The sequence below is a fragment of the Rhinatrema bivittatum genome, chromosome 6 (assembly GCF_901001135.1).
Source record: "Rhinatrema bivittatum chromosome 6, aRhiBiv1.1, whole genome shotgun sequence".
Lineage (NCBI taxonomy): Eukaryota > Metazoa > Chordata > Amphibia > Gymnophiona > Rhinatrematidae > Rhinatrema > Rhinatrema bivittatum.
In genome coordinates this window covers 115,730,605-115,758,277 of record NC_042620.1, presented here as the reverse complement: position 1 = coordinate 115,758,277, position 27,673 = coordinate 115,730,605, and the positions used below count along the sequence as shown (strand labels likewise).

The 27,673-nt window shown below is 42.2% G+C and overlaps 1 protein-coding gene across 3 annotated transcripts in view; it reads left to right on the top strand.

The window, feature by feature from the left end:
* The window catches only part of WIPF1 (WAS/WASL interacting protein family member 1), a 140,000-nt gene that overhangs the window by 26,204 nt on the left and 86,123 nt on the right, over nt 1–27,673 (top strand). Inside the window, exon 1 of one of the 3 annotated variants that reach the window (XM_029605824.1) lies at nt 11,341–11,389. The exons of the other annotated variants lie outside the window; for them this stretch is intronic. The gene's annotated coding sequence lies outside the window, so the exon portion shown is untranslated. Of the gene's footprint in view, nt 1–11,340; nt 11,390–27,673 lie in introns of those variants that run through there. 3 annotated transcript variants of the gene reach the window in all.

Here is a 27,673-nt window from a genome sequence, read left to right as displayed (position 1 = left end):
TGCAACTATATCTTTTTATGAGATGTGGTGACCAGGACTGTACACAGTACTCAAGGTGCAGTTTCACCATGAAGCGATAGAGGCATTATGATTTCTGTTTTTATTCACCATTTCCTTTCTAATAATTCCTAACATTCTGTTTGTGTTTTTTGACTGCTGCAGCCCCCTGAGCTAACTATTTCAATGTATTATTCACTATGATGCCTTGATCTTTCCTGGGTGGTAGCTCCTAATATGGAATCAAACATAATGTAACTACATTTTTCCCTATGTGCATCACCTTGCACTTAGGCATATTAAATTTCATCTGCCATCTATATGTCCAGTCTCGCAAGGTCCTCCTATAATTTATCCCAATCCACTTGAGATTTAACTACTCTTGAGGACCCAGAAAGCTAGATTTTCCGTTTGACAGGAAAATCTGAGGAACAAAGTGAAGGAATATAAAAAAAAACAAAGAAATTGGCATGGTAGATATCTAGAGGGTCCATGTTTTGGGAGGGAAGCAGTAGAAAACCCTTATTTACAAAATGCATTGGTGAAATTAGAAATAATAGAAACACCATACCACCCAAGACTCTACAGAAGACATTTTGTGTTGAAAAGACTTATTGCAGCTCCTGGTTTTCTGTGGCAAAAGTTTCTGTAGCAGTTTCTGAAATTATGGCATATTTGCATTATTTTGTGTAATACAATTTTCCAACCTGGCTTTGTCTGAATTTTTGTTTTAGTTGTATGTATGGGAAATAGTTATTGATATGGAGGGAGAGAGATCTTGAGAGGTACCTCCCTTAGCAACTTCCCTGCTACCTCACTCTTCTTTCCCTCGCCCTATCTCATGTGCCAGTCCTCTCTTTAAGTATCAAAAAACTTACCCACAACTCCTTACCCCTTCTTTCACATGCTTTCTTGCTCATCTGGCTGGTAAGAGGAGTAGCAGAGCAACAGCACTTCTGGCTTTGTTCCCCATCTGCTGTGTGGGGCCCAGTTGCTACTTTGAACTGTACATGGCATCATATTGTCATGTATTCAAAGCAACAGAGAGGAGGATGTGGGCTGAAGTACTACTTTTTTTTTTCCCCTCTCTTCCCCCCTCCCCTGTTCCTGCTCCTAGAGCAGCAGGGGTGGGGTAGTGTTATATGCATGCTTCCCCACCCCCAGGTCACCTTCAGTGACTTCTAGAGAATGGCAAATTCCACAGCAAGGGTCAAACGTTTTGTGGTCTGACCCACAACTGCAGAATTGCTAGAGACCATTGGCCCTAACAGTTATGTGGGGTGGTAATAGAAGGGAAGATGCTAATACTTCTTCAGAAAAGAGAAGGGGTGATGGACCTGGTTTATAGTCACCTATGCAGGGGGAGGGGGGAAATGTAGAAAGTAAATAACATTGGACTTTATTTTAAGCAGGCTCTATTAGCCTAGAATATGAGAAAGTCCAGTCTGGGCCCCATTAATCTCCTTCTCTTATCATGGAAGAGCCTTTTAAGAAGAATCACTGAGGGTCTTACAGGGTTCCTGAAGAAATCATCTAGGGGGCACAAATGCTTTCTTATCCAGAATTATGCTACCTGCTATTCAGAAATAATACATTGTTTAACACCAGTACCAGACCTATCATGAGAGTTAGTAGGCATCTCCTTGAGAATGGAAAGACCTTAATTCTAATGATCTTCACCTACTAAATTAATAAAATAACTCTTAAGTTTCTTAAGATCCAAACCATTACAAACGCTGTATACTAGCCGAATGGATGGCTTCAACTGACCCTTAAAAAGCATGTTTTAAAGGCTCATCCCCAAGCATGGGAAAGACCAGGGCACTTTCATTCCTACTGTTTTTCAGGTAGGTGTTCCTCCGGGATCTGAAATTCTTGCTTTAAATTAGAGGTGCCATGAAGATTCACCCAACTGCATCCCAGAGGCCTAGAAAGAAATTAGACATGGCCAAGGTGTTAGACTATGATGCCAAGGTTCTCAATACTTTATGCAAGATGCTTTCTCACTGCACCAGGTTCTGTCTAAAGGATTGGAACCACTGGAAACCTAACATTTGTAGTCTACCCACAAGCAGCTCATGACACTGCAGATAAATCAACCTCACCAAGCACCTCTGCCTGTAACATTCACCAAGTATTGGCCTTAGTTAGCCCAGTAGTACATATTGAAAGATTTGCTGTCAGTGCTACTTGTTGGGAGCTCTCTAGTATGGCGTGTACTTTTCCTTGGTAGGATACCTAGTCTGTTAAGCATGCTCCAGCCATCTTGCAGTTTGACCCATGCCAGGTCCGTACTCCTGTGAGACTACATGGCTCTTGCAGTTCAAACTGCAAGATGACTGGAGCGCATCCTGCAGCTAGGTGGGTATTGGCAGCCTTCTGCAAGGTTTAAAGGGAATGTTGAGTACGGTTGGCAGTGGTATAATCTTGTTTCCCGTCGATAGCAGAGCTGAATTAGCCATGCTGTCATGGGATCTGTCAATCAGGCCCGGGAGGCGGAGCTTGTCAAAGCAGAGAACAGAGCTTTGCTCTCTGCGGCTGTGCGTGTGTTCCCGCGCAGGAAAGTAACGGTATCTCCTCAGTCTGTTTTTTCCGCGAGCGGGAACGTACGCGGAGCTATTCTTCTCCTCAGTTTAAAAAAAGAATAAAATGTCAAAACTGGGGTTCAAACCCTGTCTCTGTGGGAAACGGATGTCCGTCACGGACGGACATGACCGATGTTATCAATGTCTTGGACCGCATCACCACACAGAGAACTGTGAGTTTTGCTCAAAAATGTCACCAAGAGCTTTAAAACAAAGGGCCTATAGGCTTCAGGAACTTTTTGCCTCTCGCGATCCGTCAGAGGCTCACTCATCGCCTGGCCCGTTCACTTCATCAGCTCCAGCGAAAAAGAAATCTTTATTGTCCGATCCTAAGTCCTCCACTCTAGGAGGTAAAAGGAAAGCAAAAAATCAAAGGCCAGTGGGTTCTCATAAATCCCCAGTGCCTATAGAGCCGCAACATACCTCATCGGAGGAGGAACCCTCGGCGCAGAAGATAGAGTCTGCGCACAACTTAGCGACTCCGGCGCGCATGGCGCAGAAGAGACCACTGTGCCAACCAGTTATGCGCATGGCGCCGGAAACAACTACGCGCACGGCGCCGACAGTAAAGAAACTTATGCGCACGGCGCCGAAAAATCCAAGCAGTACTTACTGATTTCTTTCCAGCCACCAGCAAAGTGATTCTTGCAGAGCTGGATTAGCTGCGCCGGGTCTGCAGCGAACCACCGCCACAGACCCGGGGCAGCTAATCGGATTTCCCAAACAGCCGCACGGCAGGAAATCCCCCTGGGCCACATTCTCAGCTGACTGCTCTGCACCGCTTTGATTGCAGCACAGGCAAACAGCTGAGTGCTGCCTTCTTACCGCTGTGTGGCCGGGAAGAGTCTTAGGAGCCTTGGGACACTATTTCTGCAGCAGCAGCATGGCCCTTTCTTGTTCCCACATGCCCGGTAAACATCACTTCCTCTTCCAGGCCGCAGGGGCGGGAAGAAGAAAAGGCCATGTTGCCAGCTTCCACACACACTTCCGCCATATCCCTCCAGGTTTGCATGTGCTGATAGCGCAGGCAGGAACAGCAGCAGTGTTCATTAAAGAATTTTGTGCATCTTGCCAGGGTGAGGAGAGGCTGGGAAGAGCAGCTGGAGACCGGGATGTGCGTGACACATCTGCTGGTGTTTGGCAACACAATGGTGTATCGCGACACACCCGGTTGAGAACCGCTGGTCTATGGTACCTGAAGACTGGAAGGTAGTCAATGTAACGTGAATTTTTAAAAAGGGATCCAGGAAACTACAGACCAGAGTCTGATGTCTGTGCCAGGCAAAATAGTTTCTACCATCATAAAGAACAAAATTGCTGATCATATAGCTAGGCATGTTATAATGGGACAAAGCCAACATGGATTTAGCCAAGGGAAGTCTTGCCTTCCGAATCTGCTCCATTTTGAGGGCATAAATAAACATGCAGATAAAGGTGAGCCAGATGATGTAGTCCTCATGAACAACTTCTTAAGAAATTAAAAAGTCGTGGGATAGGGAGCAGTGTCCTATTGTAGATTTAGAAAGCAGAGAGTAGGGCTAAATGGTAAATTTTTCCCCAATGGAGAAAGATGAATAGGGGAGTGCCCCAGGGATCTGTTCTGGGACCACTTAATATATTTACAAATGATCTGGAAATCAGAACGAATGAGGTGATCAAATTTGCTGATGACACCAAATTATTCAAAGTTGATAAATTACATGAGGATTGTAAAATTGCAAGAAGACCTTGCAAAACTGGGAGACTGGGCATGCAAATGAAATTTAAGGTGGACAAGTGCAACGTGATGCACTTGAGGAGGAGGAGGAGGAGTAACCAAATTATAGCTACAGAATGTAAAGTTCTACATTAGGAGTTACCATTCAGGAAATGGATCTAGGCATCATTGTTGATGATGCTGAAATCTGCTCAGCGTGCAGCAGCCAAGAAAGCAAATAGAATGCTAGGAATTTTTAGGAAAGGAATGGAGAGTAAAACAATATCATACCTCTGTTATTTGCTCCATGGTGCGAACTCATATTGAGAACACTGTGTGCAGTTCTAGTTACCACATCTCAAAAAAAAAACAAACCATAATTAGAAAAGGTACGAGGAAGGGTAACCAAAATAATAAAAGGGTGTAAGATTCGGGGAACTTGTTGCTGTGGTGAGGGTGACTCTACCTATGGGGAAGGCCCCATAGGCCCTCACCCACAGAAGTGAAACAAGTAAACGTTAATTTGTCTACTCTTTCAAAAAGTACAAAGGCTAGGACACACAATGACATTATTAGGTGATATACTTAAATAATAACGGAGGGAGGAGGAATAGCCTAGTGGTTAGAGCAGTGGACTATGAACCAGGAGACCAAGGTTCAAAGGTATGATATCTCAATTGAGATGAATGTCTGTATATAAAAAAATAATAAATAAAATATTTTTTTACACAACACCTAATTAAATTCTGGAATTTGTTGCCAGAGAATGTGGAGAAAGCTATTAGTGTAGATGCATTTAATTAAAAAAAAAAAAAAAAAGCTTTGAACAAGTTCCTGGAGGAAAAGTCCATAAACCATTATTAAGGTGGAGTTGCAGTAATCCAGTTATCTCTGGGATAAGCAGCATGAAATCTATCTACCCTGTGGGATCCTGCCATGAACTTGTGACCTGGATTGGTCACTGATAGAAACAGGATAATGGACCTTTGGTCTAACCCAATATGGCAAGTCTTTTTTGTTTATACGAAGCTTATTTTCCATATCTCCAATTATTTGTCCAAGGTGGATTAGGATTTTAAAACATTCAGTTAAACACACAAGAACATTCAGGCTGATACAGTAAAGTCCGCGGGAGAGCGCCCGCTCTCCCGGCGCACGCACCGGCAAGTGGCCGGTGCGCACGATTCTGTATTTAAATTAGGCCCGGCGGGCAAAAGGAGGTGCTAGGGACACTAGCGCATCCCTAGCGCCTCCTTTTTGACAGGAGCTGCGGCGGTCAGCAGGTTTGACAGCCGATGCTCAATTTTGCCGGCATCGGTTCTCGAGCCCGCTGACACCACTGGCTCGGAAACCAGATGCCGGCAAAATAGAGCGTCTGGTTTTCGGCCTGACAGCCGTGGGCCAAATTAAAATTTTATTTTTTTTTTTGTTAACTTTTTTTTTTACTCTTCGGGACCTCCGACTTAATATCGCCATGATATTAAGTCGGAGAGTGCACAGAAAAGCAGTTTTTACTGCTTTTCTGTGCACTTTCCCGGTGCCTGAAGAAATTAGCGCTGACCTTTTGGGTCGGCGCTAATTTCTGAAAGTAAAATGTGCAGCTTGGCTGTATATTTTACTTTCTGTATCCCGCGCACATACCTAATAGGGCCATCAATATGCAAATGCAACATGCAAATGCATGTTGATGGCCCTATTAGGTATGCGCAGGCAAAAAGAGGCGCACTGTACTGTATCGGCCTGATAAGAAATTGCCATGCTGGGTCAGACCAAGGGTCCAACAAGCCCAGCATCCTGTTTCCAACAGAGGCCAAACCAGGCCACAAGAACCTGGCAATTACCCAAACACCAAGAAGATCCCATGCTACTGATAGGGAATAGCCACTGCTATTAATTGTAAGTAAACTTGATTAATAGCCGTTAATGGACTTCTCCTCCAAGAACTTATCCAAACCTTTTTTGAACCCAGCTATACTGCCTGCACTAACCACATCCTCTGGCAACAAACAATTAAACATACAAAGGACATAAGTACTTTAAATATTATAAACATTATAATTATTCATCTTCAAAGAAAAACTTCTTTAAAAAAAATAAAATCTTAAGCCTTTTTCTAAATTCCTTTATATTCCTAATATATCTTATCTCAGTTGGTAGACTGTTCCATAGCATAGCGCAGAGATGGTAAACTCCAGTCCTTGAGTGCCACAAACAGGCCAGGTTTTCAAGATATCCACAGTGAATATGCATGAGAGACTTGCATACAGTGAAGGCAGTGCTAAATTGGGTACATTAGAGGGTTTATTTTTCCCCACCCACATCAAAGTTGGTTTTGGCTACATTGGAAGATAACATGTTTTTAGTTGACCAATCATAACTCACTTGCTTAATTCTTATCAACCTCCATTTTTCAGGCAAAGCCTAGGCTTTATTATAGACTTAGAATTTTCTTTTCAGCTCAGAGTGGGAGCCTGGCCTCTGTTCTTTAGAGGTAGAGAGAAGAGCTGTGGTAGAGTTGCCCTGATTTGATTGGTGGTCTGCAGGCTAAGAAAGCCCTCTTGAATAAGGTACTGCAAGCCTATTACTTTTGCCTCTTTGCCTATATAAAATTAGTTTTATTGTACAGAAGTTAGTTAATACCCACTGTGGGTGCAGATTATTTGCTGCTGAACTATAAACTGTTTTTTTTTTTTTTTCTTTTTTTAAATCTATTTCCATTCGTAACTGTGTGTGCTAAGCTGAACTTGTGAAAATAAATTAGTCCAAAGACTAGTGCTGAAACAAGACTGGCACGCTCTGTACTGTTTGCCTATGGCTATCTGCGGGTTCCCAATCTTCCCTCTAAGTCACACGGGGCACCGCTAACTGCTGGGTATGTCCCAGGCCATCTTGCAGTTCTAACCAACTGGGGCTCTGTAGTCTTGGAAATGCTGGCCTAGGGCACTTCAGGCTGTAAGACGGATGGCACATGCCCAGCTGTTAGACCAGTGTTTCCCAACCTTTTCAAACCCAGTGTGCACCTATAACAGTGATGGCTAACCTATGACACGCGTGTCAGAGGTGACATGCCGAGACGTTTTGGCTGACACATGCAGCGTTTCAAGGACTATCGATTTTTTTTTTTTATCGGCTGCACTGAGCCTTTTCTTTTTCAGCTGCGCCAACCCTTTAAAATTTTGGCTTTTTTTAGTATCCTCCTACCCTCCGCACCCCTCCACCAATGCCCCCGGGTGCAGGGAGGCTCATGCGGTGCAGCGATGAGGTTCAAGACAAAGATCTCATTTAAACGCGCTGATGCTCCTCCTCCTTCCTGCCTGTGCGTCCCCGGAAGTAAACGTTGCCAGAACCACGTGGGCAGGAAGGCGAGAAGCATCAGTGCATGCAGAAGAGGAGCAGCACTTGCGCTTACGGGCCACCGCGAATTCCAAGTCACAGCGGCCCGAGAAGAGGAAGAGGCCCGGTAGCAGGGCCGCCGCAGCCCGAGAAGATCAGGGCCGCCGCAGAGCCCATCCTGCAGCGAACCGCGAAGAGGAGGCCCAGAGGTGAGAGAGAGGCTGAGGGTCTGTAGAGTGTGCGTGTGTGAGATGAATTGAGAGATTGTGTGTGAGAGTGAGGACCTGAATGTTTGCAGAGACAGCATGTGAGAGCCTCTGTCTGTGTGTGTGTGTGTGTGAGTGAGAGAGCATGTGCCAGTGAGAGCCTGTGTATGAATGATTGTATGAGAGAGCATGTGCCAGTGAGAGCCTGTGTGTGTGTGAGAGAGAGAAATGCATGTGAGAATGAGAACCTGACTGTGTGTTTGAGGGAAGAAGATGGAGAGAAAAGAAACAGAAAAAAAGACTATAAAAGGAATTGGCAAAAAAATAAGAAAGGGAAGGTGGAAAAAAAAAGCCTGTGACCAACCAATTAGAAAACTAAGATCAGACAGCAAAGGCAAAAAAAAAATTAAAAAATTACTTTTTAGTGATTGGCACATGTAATCTTTGGGAATGTGCAAGAATAGCACTTTCTCTACGGATCTCACAATGTACGAGATCAGCATGGAGAAATTGGAAGCCCACGGGGCCTGCACAGAGGAGGCAGCAGAATGGGCTTCAGTGTCAGTAGCAGCAATCGGCACCTCCCCAATAGCCATGCGGCAGCAGTGACAGCGGCAGCAGAGGAATGAGAGAGGCTCAGAGGTTGCTGGCAAAAGAAAGGGGGGTCTGCCTTTAATGTATGCATGTGTATGAATGGGACTCTGCTTGGGGGTGTATGTATGTGAATGCATGGGTGCCTGCCTGGGGGTCTGTGTGTGTGAGAATGAATGTGTGCATGCCTGAGGGATGGGGAGGGAGTGGTGTGAAAATGAATGGGAGCCAATAAAAGAAGCCGACTGACAGATGAAGTTTGTAACGCTTGCTTGGACTTGAAGTGTACGAAATACCAACCTTCAATTGAAGATTTAGTCAATGAAATTCAGCAACAAAAGTCACTAAGCAGGTAAGGTAAAGAATTATTTGTTTTTGCTTTATTAATAAATATAGTACATATATTAAAATTATAACTTTTTGTTATTGATTAGAGCTACAAATATCACAAAATTATGGATTTTTCTAGAAGTGACACACCACCCGAGTTATGCTCGTTGTTTTAATGAATTTTGACACACTGAGCTCAAAAGGTTGGCCATCACTGACCTATAATAACGAAGATGCTATAGCCCTCCATCCTCTTTGGGGCAGGCAGTGTGTGTGGATGTGGCCGAGACTTGTATGGTCACAATAAGAGCTAGGAAAGCTTTGCCAAATATTAAAATAAAGGGAAAGAGGAGATGGAGGCACACAGGAATCCATCACAGTGGACCAGTTCCCTCTAAACACAAGTGCAGGAGAGAGAAGTTGGCGTGGTGCAGCAGCTGGCTCAGCCAGTTATCGTGGCAGCCACATGTGGCTTCCGCTGCTAATGCGCCCAACACTCAGCAAATCGTATATAGTGCTCGGTGGATAAGGCAGGGGCTGGAATGAATTACCACACTCCAGGACTCCAGATGTAGCTAGAAAGAGGCCTGCATGATTGCGAATGTTCTCAGAAAGGAGATCTTACGTTTTTAAGGGCCGCTACTGGTGTCTCTTGTTGCTGGTATAGATCTGAGCTTCAGGCAGTGGCATACCTGAGCAGAAAACAAATGGTTAACAGTAGTGCCTCAGGGATCTGTACTGGGACCCGGGCTTTTCAATATATTTATAAATGATCTGGAAAGGAATACGACGAGTGAGTAATCAAATTTGCAGATACAAAATTATTCAGAGTAGTTAAATTACAAGCAGATTGTAATAAATTGCAGGAGGACCTTGTGAGACTGGAAAATTGGGCATCCAAATGGCAAATGACATTTAATGTGGATAAGTGCAAGGTGTTGCATAGAGGGGAAAAATAACCCTTGCTGTAGTTACATGTTAGGTTCCATATTAGGAGCTACCACCCAAGAAAGAGATCTAGGCGTCATAGTGGATAACACATTGAAATCGTCGGTTCAGTGTGCTGTGGCAGTCAAAAAAGCAAACAATGTTAGGAATTATTAGAAAGGGAATGGTGAATAAAACGGAAAATGTCATAATGCTTCTGTATCACTCCATGGTGAGACCCCACCTTGAAATCTGTGTACAATTCTGGTCGCCGCATCTAAAAAAGATATAGTTGCTATGGAGAAGGTACAGAGAAGGGCGATCAAAATGATAAAGGGGATGGAACAGCTCCCCTATGAGGAAAGGCTTAAAGAGGTTAGGGCTGTTCAGCTTGGAGAAGAGATGACTGAGGGGGGATATGATAGAGGTCTTTAAAATCATGAGAGGTCTAGAACGGGTAGATGTGAATCGGTTATTTACTCTTTCAGATAATAGAAGGACTAGGGAACTCCATGAAGTTAGCATGTGGCGCATTTAAAACTAATCGGAGAAAGTTCTTTTTCACTCAATGCACAATTAAACTCTGGAATTTGTTGCCAAAGGATGTGGTTGGTGTAGTTAGTGTAGCTGGGTTTAAACAAGTTTCTTATGTTCTTAATATCCACAAAAAAATAGGAACAGTGGAACATATAAGAACTGGCAAAAAGTAATACCAACAAAGTAGAAATCAAGAACAGTATAAGAATATTACTATTGAGTGTACATGTAAGACCTCAACTTCTCAATCATTCACCCTCAAAGCCCACTAAGAGTGCTAGTGTGTTTGATTTCAATCCCATTAAGTACATATTCACTCGGGATATTACTTTGGAAGGCTAATATTGAATGGTTAAAACATTAGGTTGCATACTCCTTTAATTGAATTTTATATGCAACAAAAACCTTTTTTGAAAAATAGCACACATTGACTGACTTGAGAAGTCTGGGGAAACTCTTTGAGGAGATCTTACACATACAGCTGGGTTGCTGACGCTCAATAGTAATAATCTTATGTTCTTTATTTATACTTGGTTGGTATTACTTTTTGCCAGTTCTTATGTTCCTATTTTTGTTCATACTGGACCAGGCCATGGACACTGGTTGGGAAACTGTTTAGACAGGGGTTAGCATTAATTACAGGCAGTTATAAAGAAGTGTAGGCTGCTTCCTGTTGCATATTTCTTTGCTCTTTTTTCTATGTGAGTGAAGATGTAACTGATTCATGTTTAAGTCCCGTTAATAGAAATATTAAGCAGTAACAAGGGATAAGAAGATCCTATACTTGATTTGTCTGTTTGGGAAGCAGAACAGATGCTATTTTGTAATTTATTCGCCTTCTGGTCTTGCATGCCTACATACATAGGTGTTGGATCTGGGGGTGCTGGAACAGCCCCAATGGGTGCAGACTTCCATTATACGCAGGTCAAGAACAGTCTGTGCAAACCTACTTAAAAAATTGTTCCAACCCTCCAGCATATGTATGCTTGCTGTGAAATTATATAAAAGGGAAGTTGTTTTTTGGTTTTTTTTTTTCTCTAACATCTCACCAACCAACCAAGCAAAAAAAAAGTTTAAATAAGGTGCGGTGAGGAAGTGTGACATCACATGCAGCTCTTACAGGAAGCCAGCTAGATGTTCAGCTCTACAGCACCAACCTTCTGCCATCAATCCCACTAAAGGTGCAGGTTAGTGCCCTCTGAAAGGGTGTTTTGACCCTTCTCCATTCTGTAATGCACTCAATGTGGGGTGGCTGGCTGGAGCTCTTATTAAGTCTTTCATTTTGTAGTTGGTGTTCACAGCCGTCTGATATCTGGCCTCTGCTTTCCGACCACAAGTTAGAGGAACTTGCATGAGTAATTCTTTTAACGGGAAGACTTCTGAGTTCTCTGAAGCTTGCAGTGCTGAACTGCTAATGGGTTGTACAATTCCTTTTTTTTTTTTCTAAAAAAAAAAAAAAGATTATTTTATTTCTAGTATAGAAACACCAGTATTGAGGTTGGTAAAAAACTTTTATCTGCAGAGCAACAAGTTAAATATTACTAAGGGTTGTAAAACTAGAATTCATAATCTGCCCATAAATGGGGCTTTTGATAAAGGAGAAACATCTGTTAATGCATACAAAAATGTTTAATTTCAGTAATATGAAAGCTTGACTAAAGTACTTTAGTCAAGCTTTCATTACTTTTTTTTTTCCAGTTTTTTAAACTTTTGTGAAGTCATGAAATACTTTTCACATCTGAAATGTAACTTTTTTTTAGCGATTATGTCAGAACACAGAGGGACAGTGTCTAGAGAAACATTTCCTTCAGAAACTAATTTTTAAAATTAGTTTTTCGTGTGTGCTACCAGTTAAAGCGACAATTTCTTCAGTAATGGTCTTAAGTAGTGGTTAGTTTTTTGTTTTGTTTTTCTTTTCTTGTATGTATGACCGAGAAGTTTCTTCCTACTCCTTTCCAAATTCCAGCTCATTTGGACCCAGCTTCTGTTAGATTCATGATACAATAGCCCATGGATCAGGGGGCCACAGACGTAGCTTCTTCTAGAGCTGATAATGTGTGCACCCTGGCTACTATACATCTCCGCTGAGTAGTGTTTAAGACTTCTGCAGGGGCCATGAACACTGCCTCTGCAGCCTGTGGTAATTTTTCTGAAGAATAAAAAAAAAAAAAACCAGGTCAGGGCCGGCCGGTGGCAGCCTCTTATCTTCCCACTTTTTCCCAATGGGGAAAAGGGAATATAGCTGAGAGGTTTAAGGTGTGTGACCTGGCGGAAAATCTCCACTGTCCGCAGCATCCCCAGTCAATCTGAGGAATGGAAGACCTGGACCCAGGCCCCCAGCTAGGCAGCTCGCAGCACTGCCACTGTAGGCCAGCCCAGGTAGCTACAGTTTATGTATACCTTTTGTGAGATATGATTATGACAGTTCTGGACATTTCCAGCCATACAGTCTGCGGTATTCCATCTTCATGCATCGGGTGCATGGAGACTTGTGCTAGTATTTCATAAACTGAACATTTTATTTTATTTTAAAATGTATATCTCATCACACACAATCTAGATTAGTGTGTCTAGATTGCCTTGTCTGATTATCCTTCTCCCTAGTTGGAAATGTGCATGGCCTTCCACAACATGCTTACTTGTAGCTAACTTGCAAGGAAGTGTTCCCGGGTTGTATTTAGTTCAGAGAGAGGCTAAAGCGTGCACACACCACCACATTCCATCATGGTTTAACACCTGGGAATCTATTGCATATTTTGTCACTTTATGTATCGTTTATTGTGAGTGTGTTTTATGCACAAGGCAGATTACAGATCTTTTAAATAATTTTGGGCCTCATTTTCCAATATCGCAGTGGTAACGCATGAGGGGGTGTGTCCCATGCAAATAAGGCATGTGTCGTGCAGCAAAGAGACTGAGAGAGAGACTGAGACTTACTATAGTGCCTATGCCCTAGACAGGTATTTGAATCCCTATGGGAGGGCCACCTAGTAACTCGAGGTGGGGATTAGGTATGAGCGTAGGGGGTTGGGGGCCACTTTCACATTTAACATGAGACGTACGGAAAGAACAGTGGTCTCTAGTGAAGATTTGCTGGCCGTGGGAGTGAGGAAACTCACTCCAAGAAGAGATTTGGCCAATGTTCTCTCACCCTAGCTTAGGGTGAGAGAATATTGCCCAAATCTCTTCTTGGAGTGAGTTTCCTCACTCCCACGGCCAGCACATCTTCACTAGAGACCACTGTTCTTTCCGTACGTCTCATGTTGAATGTGAAAGTGGCCCCCAACCCCCTACGCTCATACCTAATCCCCACCCCGAGTTACTAGGTGGCCCTCCCATAGGGATACAAATACCTGTTTAGGGCATAGGCACTATAGCAAGTCTCTCTCTCTCTCTCTCTCTCTCCTCTCTCTCTCTCTCTCTCTCTCTCTCTCCTCTCTCCTCTCTCTCTATCTATCTATCTATCTATCTATCTATCTATCTATCTATCTATCTATCTATCTATCTATCTATCTATCTATCTATCTATCTATCTATCTATCTATCTATCTATCTATCTATCTATCTATCTATCTATCTATCTATCTATCTATCTATCTATCTATCTATCTATCTATCTATCTATCTATCTATCTATCTATCTATCTATCTATCTATCTATCTATCTATCTATCTATCGATCTATCTATCTATCTATCTATCTATCTATCTATCTATCTATCTATCTATCTATCTATCTATCTATCTATCTATCTATCTATCTATCTATCTATCTATCTATCTATCTATCTATCTATCTATCTATCTATCTATCTATCTATCTATCTATCTATCTATCTATCTATCTATCTATCTATCTATCTATCTATCTATCTATCTATCTATCTATCTATCTATCTATCTATCTATCTATCTATCTATCTATCTATCTATCTATCTATCTATCTATCTATCTATCTATCTATCTATCTATCTATCTATCTATCTATCTATCTATCTATCTATCTATCTATCTATCTATCTATCTATCTATCTATCTATCTATCTATCTATCTATCTATCTATCTATCTATCTATCTATCTATCTATCTATCTATCTATCTATCTATCTATCTATCTATCTATCTATCTATCTATCTATCTATCTATCTATCTATCTATCTATCTATCTATCTATCTATCTATCTATCTATCTATCTATCTATCTATCTATCTATCTATCTATCTATCTATCTATCTATCTATCTATCTATCTATCTATCTATCTATCTATCTATCTATCTATCTATCTATCTATCTATCTATCTATCTATCTATCTATCTATCTATCTATCTATCTATCTATCTATCTATCTATCTATCTATCTATCTATCTATCTATCTATCTATCTATCTATCTATCTATCTATCTATCTATCTATCTATCTATCTATCTATCTATCTATCTATCTATCTATCTATCTATCTATCTATCTATCTATCTATCTATCTATCTATCTATCTATCTATCTATCTATCTATCTATCTATCTATCTATCTATCTATCTATCTATCTATCTATCTATCTATCTATCTATCTATCTATCTATCTATCTATCTATCTATCTATCTATCTATCTATCTATCTATCTATCTATCTATCTATCTATCTATCTATCTATCTATCTATCTATCTATCTATCTATCTATCTATCTATCTATCTATCTATCTATCTATCTATCTATCTATCTATCTATCTATCTATCTATCTATCTATCTATCTATCTATCTATCTATCTATCTATCTATCTATCTATCTATCTATCTATCTATCTATCTATCTAAAATTACGCATTTGCAAATCGTGTTAACGGCTGTTAGCGCGATTTGCGGTATTATCTCCAGCGATAACACCTTGGAAAATGACCCCCTTTATCAGAAGTACCTGAGCTATTTTACCCTCCTCAGATGGAATAGTGACTGATAAAGGATTTTGTTGTCCAAAGTTGGAAACTGGGATGCGAATTCTTTTGAGGGTTGGTATTTTAGTTGGTCAACATTTTTATATATTTGACTAAAGATGGTTATTTGTACTTGTGGTATGATACTTTTCCTACATTTCTTATAAAACTAAGTTTTTGATTATATTATCTTAATTATTGCTTTCTGTGGAGACATTAATGTACTGAAATTCATTAACATGGGACTGTTAATGCATTTAAATGCAGTGTTTTTTATTGTGCAATGTAAATGAGGCATGCATACAAAATGTGTAGACAGCAAGGCAAAAAAACATAAATCATACGTCCCTCAACGTATAGTGTTAGTTTTTTCTGTGACTGTGTCTATGATGCATTTTGTTTGTACTTTTTTCACTGCAGTAATAGATGAGCTGTTTTTCATACTTTTTTCACATATTACCTTAGCATAGGGTTCACATTAACACCAAAACTAGTTAATGCACATTAAAAGTTCTGTTAAATAGCATTAACTACTTGCGATCAATAATGCAGGCATTTAACACATGCTAATACCTGCGAGAGCATTAACGTGCTTCATAATCAGGGCTCCTGGTCTCCCATGATGCCACAGGGAGGGCCATAGAATTGGCTGATTGCCACAGAATTGCTATGGGGGCCAGGCCAAGCTGAGGAGCCAGAGGCTGTCCTCGCGAGTTCCAACTTCATCCTTTTGATGCTGATTCGAGTCAGCAGGAGTTTGAACAGCATCGGTACATCAGGCTGTGCCCTCATCTGCTGCTGCCTGGAGCTGGGCTGCTGCTTTGAACTGATCAGTTTAAAGCAGTGATAGAGCCCCAGACAGCACAGGACCTTTTCCCTCTTCTATTCCCATCCCTGAGATCTCCTCTTTCGCTTCTCCTCCACATCAATACCTGAAACTTCCTACCCATACAATTCCCAAAGCAACAGGATAATTCAGACACCAAGCGAAATTAGAAAACAACTTTATTTTTATTATGCAAAATGTAAATTTGTTTAATATGCAAATGTGCTACATAATTGCAGGAGAATTTTCTAACTCTTGCTGCAGAATCTACCCCTGAGTTGCCGTTTGGAAACTGTAGGCTGTGTTGATAGTACATTGGACCCTATGTGAAGTGCTGACTGCAATTAAGATTGCATGACTCAACATAAAGTTGAATGTTGTTACAAAGGTAAAGTGTCAAAACTCCCTAGGCTTACTCTTCCAAGAAGGAAGTCCTTTATGGTCCTGTCTGTTGGGGTTGGGTGGGCTTGGAGGTGGTGTTCTCATTACTCTGGCAGCTCCTATTGGTCAACAAGGGGCAGTGATGAGGTAGCTCTCCAAGGGTCTCTGGAGCCATACTCTCTGGGCAGAGGGAAGTGGTGGAGGCCAAAAGGAAAAAGACCTTTCAGCTCAGGAACCTGACGGACTTAAGAAAAGAGAACAGACAAAATGTGAGGAGTTGATTCTTTCCACTTGAAGAATGTTGGACTTCTTTAAATTCCAGTTTCTATAAACAGGCTTATTCGGGGTTTGATTGGAGGCAGGTGAATATCTATTATTCTAGGTGTGCAGAAGGTGGAGCCATCAGACACTCCAGTACTAGGCCCCCTGACCTGGACCACCAGGGGTTATTCACCCACACACTTGCCCCGCATTGATTCACTTCTCAGAGCCCTTCACGCAAGGTATATTTACTTCAGCTTTGAGGAAGAGTAACATTTTGGACCTCCCCCCCCCCCCCCCCTTTTTTTTTTCTGTATAGCTCTCATTTTTCTATACAAATAAAAAAAAAATGAAATTTTTATTTTTCTCCGATGAAAAATCTTTCGGCTCATACCATGCTGCCTTTCTTTCCTTTTACGCATTCATATTCCATTACTATGAAATATGGAAAAAGTGTCGCATTTTTATTTTTTAAAAAAGATCTCTGTGGCTGCTGGTGTGTATTGGGGAAAATCTGTGTCAGAGATATAGATCAGGATAATATTGTAGGAATCTATAAATGCTGCCTCATTCTAGAGAGAACATAAATTTAACTAATTATGAGTTGAGTCTCTAAGGCCTGCTGTCACTTAGCTTGCATGATAAATAGTAGTCCAAGCATGCACTATTTAGCATGGATGAAAATCTGTGCCAAACTGGTGTGCATGCAACTAGTTATCATCCTATCCACCAAGGATCACTGAATTTCCTGAGGACGTCAGGTAAACGTAGCACCTGCTGAAAGGTGCTGGTAAATATTGCTACAATTTTAAGACTGTGCTCCAGACCATTGGCTTCTGGTCTTTCTAATACAAAAGAAGCCCCTCTGGGAGCTGGGTGATTGGTTTTTAATTTTTTTTTTTTAATCATCCCATTTAATATCTCTGCACTCTATTTTTCACACTTCCCCCCTCTTCCCCACTCCAATCTGCTGCAGTTCTGTTGACAAAGTTGTTTATATTCTGGGCCTGGAGAAAGCTGTCTGGAGCCCTGAGTGCTGCAGGCCTACTGAGTCTACGAGGCCCTTTTGGGTTCCTCATTTGCCATCTGTAACGAGAAAAGAGGTAACTGGTAACACCACAAATTTCTCCTGTAGCTGATGGGTTGTTGATTCCTAGTTATATGGAAATTTGGGCTCTTAGGAGTCACTGTGATGTGAACGGAGAAAACCAATCATGAACAAACTGTTTTATTGCTCTCTGCTTCTGCAGTTTATTCATCAATAAAGGTTAAGTATTATAGATTTGCCTTGCTGAACTTAACGGGAGAATACATTGGCATATACCAGTTTTAAATGTTAATTCCTTACCAAGCAGTAATACTGTACACATTTTAGAGAACTTTAAACAAGGAAGGTGAAAACCATGCATTTGAATAGATTTTCTAGCTCTTACCAATGCATGTTACATAGAAAAAGATGGCAGATTAAATGGACCATCCAGTCTTCCCAATAGAGATTCATCCAGTTTACAGTACATCCCTCTGTCTGCCTCAGCATCTCCAGGTCTGCCATTCTGGTCTCTAGAGATTAGACTTGTTGCAAGAGCCAGGAACTCTTTGCACAGAGTGCTAATGCTGTGAGGAACAAAGCAGACGATGGCAAGTCCTAGGATAGCTTAGCAGACGAGGTGGAGGCCGTCGTTTTGGCATGCTCGGGACAGTGATGGGGGGGGGGAGGGTTGAAACCACAGATAAGACTTGAGTGGATGGAACTGATGTTGGGTTGCATAGGAGACTTGTGTACACAACATACCTACAATTCTCAGAAGTTTACATACCCTGGCAAGATTTGTAAGATGTGGAGCATTTTAAGAAAACATGAGGGATCAGACAAAACATGGCTGTTAGTTACATTTGAAACACATTAAAAATACTATACATCACAGAATAGCACAATCCTTAAACCATAGCAATAAGGGAAATGGTCCTGTTCTAAAAGTTTGCATGCCCTTAGTTCTTAATGTCATGTATTGCCCCCTTTTTGCAACAATGATGGTTTGCAGTTTTTTGTGATAGTTGTGAATGAAGCCCTTTATTTTCTCATGTGCTAAAGCTGCCTATTCCTCTTGGCAGAAAGCCTCCAGATCCTGTAAATTCTTTGGTTGTTTAGCATGAACTCCATGTTTGAGTTCTCCCCAAAGTGGCTCGTTGAGGTCAGGAGACTGTGATGGCACGCCAGAACCTTCACTTTCTTCTACAGCCACTGAAGGGTCAACCTGGCCTTATGTTTTTGGATCTTTGTCATGCTGAAAAGTCCAAGTGCATCTTCCTGGCGGCTGAATGCAAATTCTGCTCCAGTGTTTACAGATAAGATGTTGCATTCATCCTGCCATCAATTTTGACTAAATTTCCTGTGCTGCTATTGCTCACCCCCCCCCCCCCCCCCCATCCCAAAAAAAACAACCTCCATGCTTCACAGTAGGGATGGTGGGCTTCTCTTCATAGGGGTAGATTTTCATACTCCGCGAATAGGCCTACTTTTGTTGGCGCTCCAGGCACAAACAAAAGTACGCTGGATTTTAGTAGATACGCGCGGAGCCGCGCGTATCTGCTAAAAACCTGGATCGGCGCGCGCAAGGCTATCTATTTTGTATAGCCGGCGCGCGCCGAGCCGCGCAGCCTACCCCCGTTCCCTCCGAGGCCGCTCCGAAATCGGAGCGGCCTCGGAGGGAATCCTCTAACGCCCTCCCCTCACCTTCCCCTCCCTTCCTCTACCTAACCCACCCGCCCGGCCCTGTCTAAACCCCCCCCCCTTACCTTTGTTGGGGGATTTACGCCTCCCGGAGGGAGACGTAAATCCCCGCGCGCCAGCGGGCCTCTTGCGCGCCGGGCCGCAACCTGGGGGCGGGTACGGAGGGCGCGGCCACGCCCCAAAAATGCCGCGCAGTTTGGGCCCGCCCCCCCCGACACGCCCCCTCCGAAAACCCCGGGACTTACGCGAGTCCCGGGGCTCTGCGCGCGCCAGTAGGCCTATGTAAAATAGGCTTCCCGGCGCGCAGGGCCCTGCTCTCCTAAATCCGCCCGGATTTGGGCGGATTTAGGCGAGCAGGGCTCTTAAAATCCGCCCCATAGTGTTTATGGTTGTGACCATAAAGTTCAATTTTGGTCTCATCATTCCAAATTATTTTGTTCCAGAGGTTTTGAGGCTTCTCTAGATGCTGTTTGGTCTACTGTAATTGGGTTGCTTTGTGGCATTGGTGCAGCAATGGCTTTTTTTTTCTGGCAACTCAAACAAAAAAGTGCTGCATGGTAAAGTATCTCCTTACTGGGCTTGCTGAAACACCCACACCACTTTCAGAGAAGCCTATATTTCAGTAGAAGTTACTTGTGGGTTTTTCTTTGCATACCAACACATTTTCCTGGCAGTTGTCTGAAATCTTTCTTGATCAACCTTGGTATTATAGAATCCATAATTTTTCCACTTCTTGACCAGAGTTTGAACAGTACAGATTGGCATTTTCAAATCTTCGGATATCTTTTTATATCCTTTTCTCTATTTATAAAGTTGAACTACTTTTGCTCGCAGATTCTTTGATAGTTCTTCTGCTTTCCCCATACTTCAGTTACCACCAAAGTCAGGGCAGCCCTGGATGAAATGCACAAAGGTTTCTCAAGAGCTAAGAAACTCATTGACTATTTTAAAGGACTCTAATTACAATCAAACAAGGCACAGGTGTGGATACCTACCCTTCATTGCCAACTTAACCTGTTTTGTCAACTTGAGTGTATACTATCAGCCCAAATATTCAAGGGTGTGCAGACTTTTGAACAAGACCATTTTGTATTTCCCTTATTGTTTTGGTTTAATGATTGTGCTGTTCTGTGTTGCGTAATAGTTTAATTTGAAACACATTAAAAATAACAGACATGTTTTGTCTGATCCCTCATGTTTTCTTAAAATGCTACACATCTTACAAATTCTGCCAGGGGTATGTAAACGTATGAGCACAACTGTAAATAGAGCAACTTTTAGAACATGTAGGAAAGTAGAGTCGCTCATTCTCCATTCCTTTTTGGTTCATTGCTAATATTCTATTTGCGGGGTTTTTTTTTTGTTTTTTTATTGCTGTTGCCTGAGCAGAGGATTTCAACTTATAGTCCAGAGGACTCTAAGGTCCTTTTCCTGGTTGGTGATTCACAATACAAATCCCAGTATTGTGTAACTGTAACTGGGACTATTTTCCCCTATGTGCATAACTTTGTACTTTTTAAATTTCATCTGACATTCAGATGTCCAGTCTCCTAGTCCACAAGGTCGATCTGTAGTTCCTCACAATCCACTGCTGTTTTGACAACTTAGAATAATTTTGTATTATCTGGTGTTGGGAATGAGAGAGTAAGGTACTCTGACACAATATCTATGACATCATTTATTAATGTGACATCGTGGTAATAGACATTATTTACATACCATGGAATTTATTTTATTTAATACCTATTAATAATGTCAATGTAAAGCTTGTTGCTAAGTTATTGTTAAATGTAAACCGCGGTGATGTATTTCTTTACATACTGCGGTATATAAAAACCCTTAAATAAATAAATACCATCTGATTGCATATGCCATCCAGCACCCTTCGTGTCATCAGCCTTGTATCGAGGAGGAGTCAGGTCAGCAAAGGTGAGAAGGGGGTTTTCAGTGTCCAGCACTCTATATATGTCAATAGAGGCAATATCTCCTACTCCCGCCGGACACTGGAAAGTCCTGCTCTTTTATACTGTGCCGTAAACAAGTGTGCGTGCGAGAGAGAAATGATTGATCACTATCCCCTAAGTTATGTATCAACAGTTGCTAGTACCCAGTCGGACTCATCCTGTCCCTGGCATGCAGGCGGCTGATCAGACCGCCGTATTCCTGACAGGGAGCCAGAAAGCTGAGTTGCACAACCTGTTTAACAAGAACATGTTTATCCTACACCTGGAAACTTGATCACCTCATTCATCCATTCATTTAAAAAGTCAATCAGCACATACCCCAGTACCAGTCTCTGTAGTATTCTACTAATCTTTCTCCATTTAGAAACCTTTCTCTCCCTTTCTTGCTACTGATCATGAATTAAGTGCTGCCTGAAACGTATCTGAGATTTCATTAAGACAAGCACTTGTTCCTCCATTTCATGCAGTGTAAAAGCTTACTCTATGCTTATGGCCAGGGACACAAGAACACTTAGACTCAGTAAAAGTATAATGTATTTTTATTAGTCAATATAAGTGTTCTTGGGAGATACTGGGTGCCCTTAGTCTTTCAAACTGACCAGCATCTTCCTGGATACAGGAAGTGATCCTTCTTTTATAGGTAACATTCAAATAGAGGAAAAGGATAGAAGGTTCTAGGGACTTGCATGACTGCCCAAAGAATCATTTACATAAGTTGTGATGTCAAATGCATGATTAAATCATCGCTAACTATCCCTGATTGGCTTCCCAGGATGTGTAGCCCATTTCCCATGACTTTCTATGTTCTGTTAAACTATTACTGGTCAAGACAATCAACACGTCTGTAACTGTGTGGATTACAAACTCCTGAGAATAGTGCCTGAAGCTCCCCTGTGGTTTCTTCTTTGTGACTCTATGAATAGACATCACTTGTCTGGTGCCAGCTTGCCTCCACAGATATCCAGGGACATTCTGTAAGTCACTCAGAGTCCATTCAGCCCAGGCAGGCCAAAGACACGCAGAGGCCTCTGGGAATTTCCTTCTCCATTTTGGTCTTCTGTTCAGACATACTTCTCAGCAGGGACAGACCAGTCTCTGCTTCTGGAGTCCATGTATCTGTTAAAGGGTTTCTGACGTAAAGCTGAATTCCAGTGCACAGAGTTGTACAGTATTTTTAGAGATACATTTGTGATCATCTAGATTCAGAAAAGGCTTTTGATATCTCTAATTCAAGAGCTAATGTTGGAAAATGAATTTGAGAAGAGGCTGTTCCAGTGGTACACTAGGTTGCTCTTTCTATGTCAGGGGTGGCCAACTCCGGTCCTCGAGAGCCACAAGCGTGCCGGGTTTTCAGGATATCCACAATGAATATGCATGAGGATAGATTTGCATACAATGGACGCAATGCATGCAGATCTGTCTCATGTATATTCATTGTTGATATCCTGAAAACCTGGCCTGTTTGTGGCTCTTGAGGACAGGAGTTGGCCACCCCTGTTCTATGTTAAGAGCAATGTGGAGTTCTCTGAATAGCAGATAATGTGTGAGCAGCTGTCTGTGCACAGTAACCACAGAGCATATGCAGGGGCCAAATACTCCCCCCCCCCCCCCCCCCCGAGTTCTTTATTAGGTATTACAAAAAAAAAAATACACCTCAAAGTAGGGATTATAATTGGTTACTTTTTTCATGGCATTTAGTCATGCTTCAAGACCATTCTAATAAGGTATGTTTATCTTCTTTGACCCTGTCTACATTTTCTAGCATGGCTGCGGTAGTTGAAGAGTGTAGTTAGGGATGGGTGAGGATACTGTGTTGGGGGGAGGGAAGAGGTTAGGTAGGGTATAGGAGGTTGAGTAATTGAGCACTGCCCAGCTTTAAGGAAAATGCTATATAATGCTTAGCTGGCCTGCCCAGATACTATAAATACTCTGTAACCACATCTAAACTTGGACTCAGAGTAGGGATAGAGGGTTAGAATTTTGAAAGCTACTTCAGGCTTAATTATGTTTATTCAGCAGTAGATGGCCTTTTGAAGTTTATGTACATTTTTTACCAAAGTGGTTTGACAAAATGGCCTGCAAGAAGATGACAACCAAGCTCATGCTGTAGTATTAACCTTCCATAGTGATTGGATCTTAAAATGAATTTTTTTTTAATTGTTTTCTACATTTTCTTGTAGAGGATAATTAACTTCCTGAAACTAGGATCTTTGAAACTCTTGTGAAAGTCCCTGCAGGACTCTACTGCACACTAGCAGCCCGATTTTAGTGTTTGTAGCTAAGCGACACAGATCCTTCCTCATTACTTGGGGTTTTTTGTTTGTTTTTTTAATATGTTGACATTCAAGACCTGAGTGCTAATCTGAAGATGCTTAGTGCCATGGAAGTGCAGCATTTTTCAAACTGCTTACTCAAGCCACTTTACCTGTAGTTTTTTTTTTTAGCTGTTTCTTAGGAATTTTTCAGTTTATTAGTTTAAAATAAATTCATGGAAAATTGTGTATGGGAGGAGGTGAAGGTGTCTAAAGGGAAAAAAAACAGTTTATAAAAAAACAAACCTCTCCAGGTAAAAAAAAAACAAAACTGTAGCCTGCAGTGATGGGCTGGTGCCTAATGTTGAGCGTGCATTTTGTCCCATGTCTCACAAGCGTGGAGTGGAAATTTGGTAATGTAACCCCTTCTGTTACAATAAATACTAACCATGGGAAGTTTTTGGTGGAGTTAATGAAGCTGAGTCAGAAATTCTGAGGAAAAATATACAGTGAAATTGAAAAAAGTCCTTTTTTTATACTTCCCATATTAAAGGGTGCAGTATGGTAGTAGTGAGTTTTGTTTTGTTTTGTTTTTGTTTTTTTAATTCCAGAAATCAAGTGAGGGCAGACCTGTAGATTACAAAAATAAAGTGAATGCACTAAGCAGATTAGTACTGATGCCTGGAGTTAAAGGCAGGCTGTCTGGCTGACATGTGAAGCTGAATTTCACAGACTTCCATTCAGGGCTGCAAATCCAAGTAACAATATTGTCTGATCCGTGAGGAGGTGCTATCCCTCTAGGGAATTTTTGTGATGTGTTATTTATTTTGGGATTGCATTGATTTGTGTAGCAGCAAGTTAAAAAAACAAAAAAAAATAGTAATTCTAAATTATTTAGTAACCTCAACATTTTTCTAGCCGATCTACCTTTGTTTCTCTCTTCCTTTTTGTGCTTTCCAACATCCAGAAAGTTATTTGTAGCCCCTCTTCTAGGTTTAGCTGAGAAGGCAGGGGTCACACACTCAATCCCTGGGCTAAGTCCTTGTATAGTCCAAAGCCCCTGGAGAGGAGGAGGGAGCGGATATTCCCAAAGGGAGGAGGATAGACTTCCAGGGCCCAAGGCACAGGGGTGATTATCTTAAACTGTGGAAGCTGGGTGGATGGAGATGCCAAACAGACTGGACACTCAGGATATTCCAATAACAGCGATGACAAGCTGGCATCAAACACATTTTCTTACTGTTAAAGTTGATGTCCCAAACTCAAACCCAGCTGTGACTGTATCCGTGTAGGTGTCCCTCAAGAGTTACAAGCTGTGAGAAGTCCTTCCTTTCCAGGGTGTGGCGGCAAGGCTTCAGAGGTAGTATGGGGTTCCCTAGGTTAAGATGATTCTTCTTTCCAAAAACAGCAAAACCAATGCCCAAACTCCACTTTTCCCAGTCCTTTACCTCCTAGGGCACAGACTTCTATGGATGGGGAGGGGGGGGGGGGGGTTTTCCAAGATGACCGTCTTTCCAAAGCCCCTTTCAGGTGGTATGTGGATATCTCTAGCTGAAGATCCCAAAATAATAGTACTGCTCCTCTCCATTCCTGAGCAGGAAGGGTGTAAAAACAAAAACCTTCCTCCCAAAGACAAGCTCTTTGGGGCAGGGACTCATCGTGTCTGAATACTTATCACCACTGTTCAGTGCTGTGTATGGCCTGCAGTGCTATAAAATGTATCATATTAAAAATGCGCTGTTGGAAAGCTTTCCCAGTGCCATGTCTCTGCATGCCTTCCTCACTCTTTTCCCTCTCAGTTCTGTCTCCTACTTTCTCTGTCTATTTTGTCTTCTGGTGTTTTCCTCTTACTCTCTATTTTAAGATTTCCCTGTCCCATATTCTCCCCCTTATGCTCATTCTTTTCCTTCTTGCCCCTATCCTGGCAGCTGATGGGAGCCTGCAGGGACTCGGCAATAGAGCGAGACAGCAGACAGGAATAGGTGGCTCAGCCCCACTGCTTGATCCTCGCTTCCCACAGTGCCATCTGCTGGCAAGTGCCCTGTATAATCCTGAAATGTGAGATTTTCAGTGTTTGCTTCCCAAACCTGTCCTGGAGACCCTGAGGTCAGTTGGGTTTTCAGTATATCCACAATGAGCGTGCATAAGAAATTTTGCATATGCTGGATCTCCAATGTATGCAGACTTACCTCATGCATATTCATTGTGGATAGCTGGAAAACAAAATGGCTGTGGAGTCCCCTAGGATAGTTTTGGGAAGCCCTGCACTAGATGTTGCAGGCAGAAAAAACACTGGAAGTACAGTTCAGGAAGCTTGATGGAAATGACCTGCTGAACTACATTTCCCATGCAAAAAATTTTCTCTGTTGCACATGCCAACTGCAGGTTTTAGATTTTTCCAGTTGCTATTTGGACTTGCATCCCAACAAAAATGCCATGTGAAAGATCTTATCAGATGTGATTTTTATTAAAGGATATTATAGAATTTGGGTAGACTTCCAATTTTTAGGCGCACAACCTTCCACCAGGCTCTGGCGCTATCCTTATTTTTTGGCTCAGGACACAGTTTCAGGAATACCTGCAGGGCGAAGTGGGCTGATTATGCTAAGCTTAATCAGGCCCGTGTCTCACAACAGCTTTGTTTTGGTACACTGCAAAGGCGGTTCTGAGAGGCGAATACATAGCTTACGTATCCCGGCGTCAGAAGACGCTTGACCGCCGCATCCTGATGCTTAGCGCGCAGTTCACAAGGCTTGAGCACGCTTAGCTGCTTTAGAGTCAGACCAAGCCCGTGCCAATTATTTAGCCCTCCAATCGGCCCTGAACTCCCTTTTATATCAGCGGGCAATAAAAAGCTTTCTGTTTTATCAGTTTCATCTCTATCAACACACTAATAGAGCGGGGCAGATGATGTCCAACCTGATTCGCTCGAGTCGAGCGAGTAGATCCATCCTGGCGTTGCGACTATCCCCCACTGAGGTGACCCGGGACGTTCCCTCTATCTTAAAGGGATTCAGAGATTTTTACTTGGTGCTGTACAGCTCGGAGGGAGGGAATGCTGAGGCCTGTGAACTGTTTTGCTCCTCGTTACCTCTTCCTAGCCTGTCACGCGATCAAAAGATAATGCTCAATCAGCCCATCACGGAGGCAGAGGTGCGACTTGGGATTCAGCGCACCCAATGCTTCAAAGCTTTGGGGCCCGACAGTTACACCATGGATCAGTTGGCGGGCCCCCTGGCTTCTGGATTCTTGGAATTGGTGGATCAGGGCTCCTTCCCTGTTCACAAAAATTTGGCGCTCATTACTATTATACCTAAGGTGGGCAAGGATATTGGCCGACAGGTTGGCCTCTATTCTGCCCACTCTTATTGCCGATCGCCAGGTTGGCTTTGTGTGCTAGCAGTATGCTATTGCGAATATCAGGCGCGAATTGACCGCAATGACTATTTGCCAACAAATGGCCACCCCCTATTTGACCATTAGTTTTGATGCGGAAAAGGCATTCGACCGGATGGAGTGGCAATATCTTTTTTTATATTTTTTACAAAGAATGGGGTTTGATGGTTTTTTTCTCAGGCATGAATACATTTAAAGCAGCAGAACTAAGGGAAAAAAATCAGTTGTCAATTAAAATAAAAAAAAAACCCATCTGAGATGCTGCTGTTTTTCTTGTGTTAATGAGGATAGATCAGTTTTGGGGGCCTGTATACTAATATATGGTGTGCATTGCAAGTGTTAATGCAGCAGCATTAATATTAACATGGCCCGTCTTAAATTAACCTCAACACCCATGCTCGTAACTAACGTAGATGCAAATGTCTATACAGAAAAATGCAACATGTGTTAAATCAATTGTTCATGCTGTAAATAGTGCTCAAAATGTAACTGCACCACCATGGTGGGTTTTGTTTGTTTTTGTGTTAAACATACCAGCTTTAACACACACACAGCAATGGGTGCATTAATTAAAGGGACCACACCTCCAAAGGTGCCTGACCTATAAAAGGTAAGACAGGAGGTCCTTCCCCCCCCCCCCCCCCCCCCCTAAAATGCTTTCTTGAACATTAAGGAGAGAAGTGATTGGGACCACTGTAGGAGGAAACCTGCCCCAATAG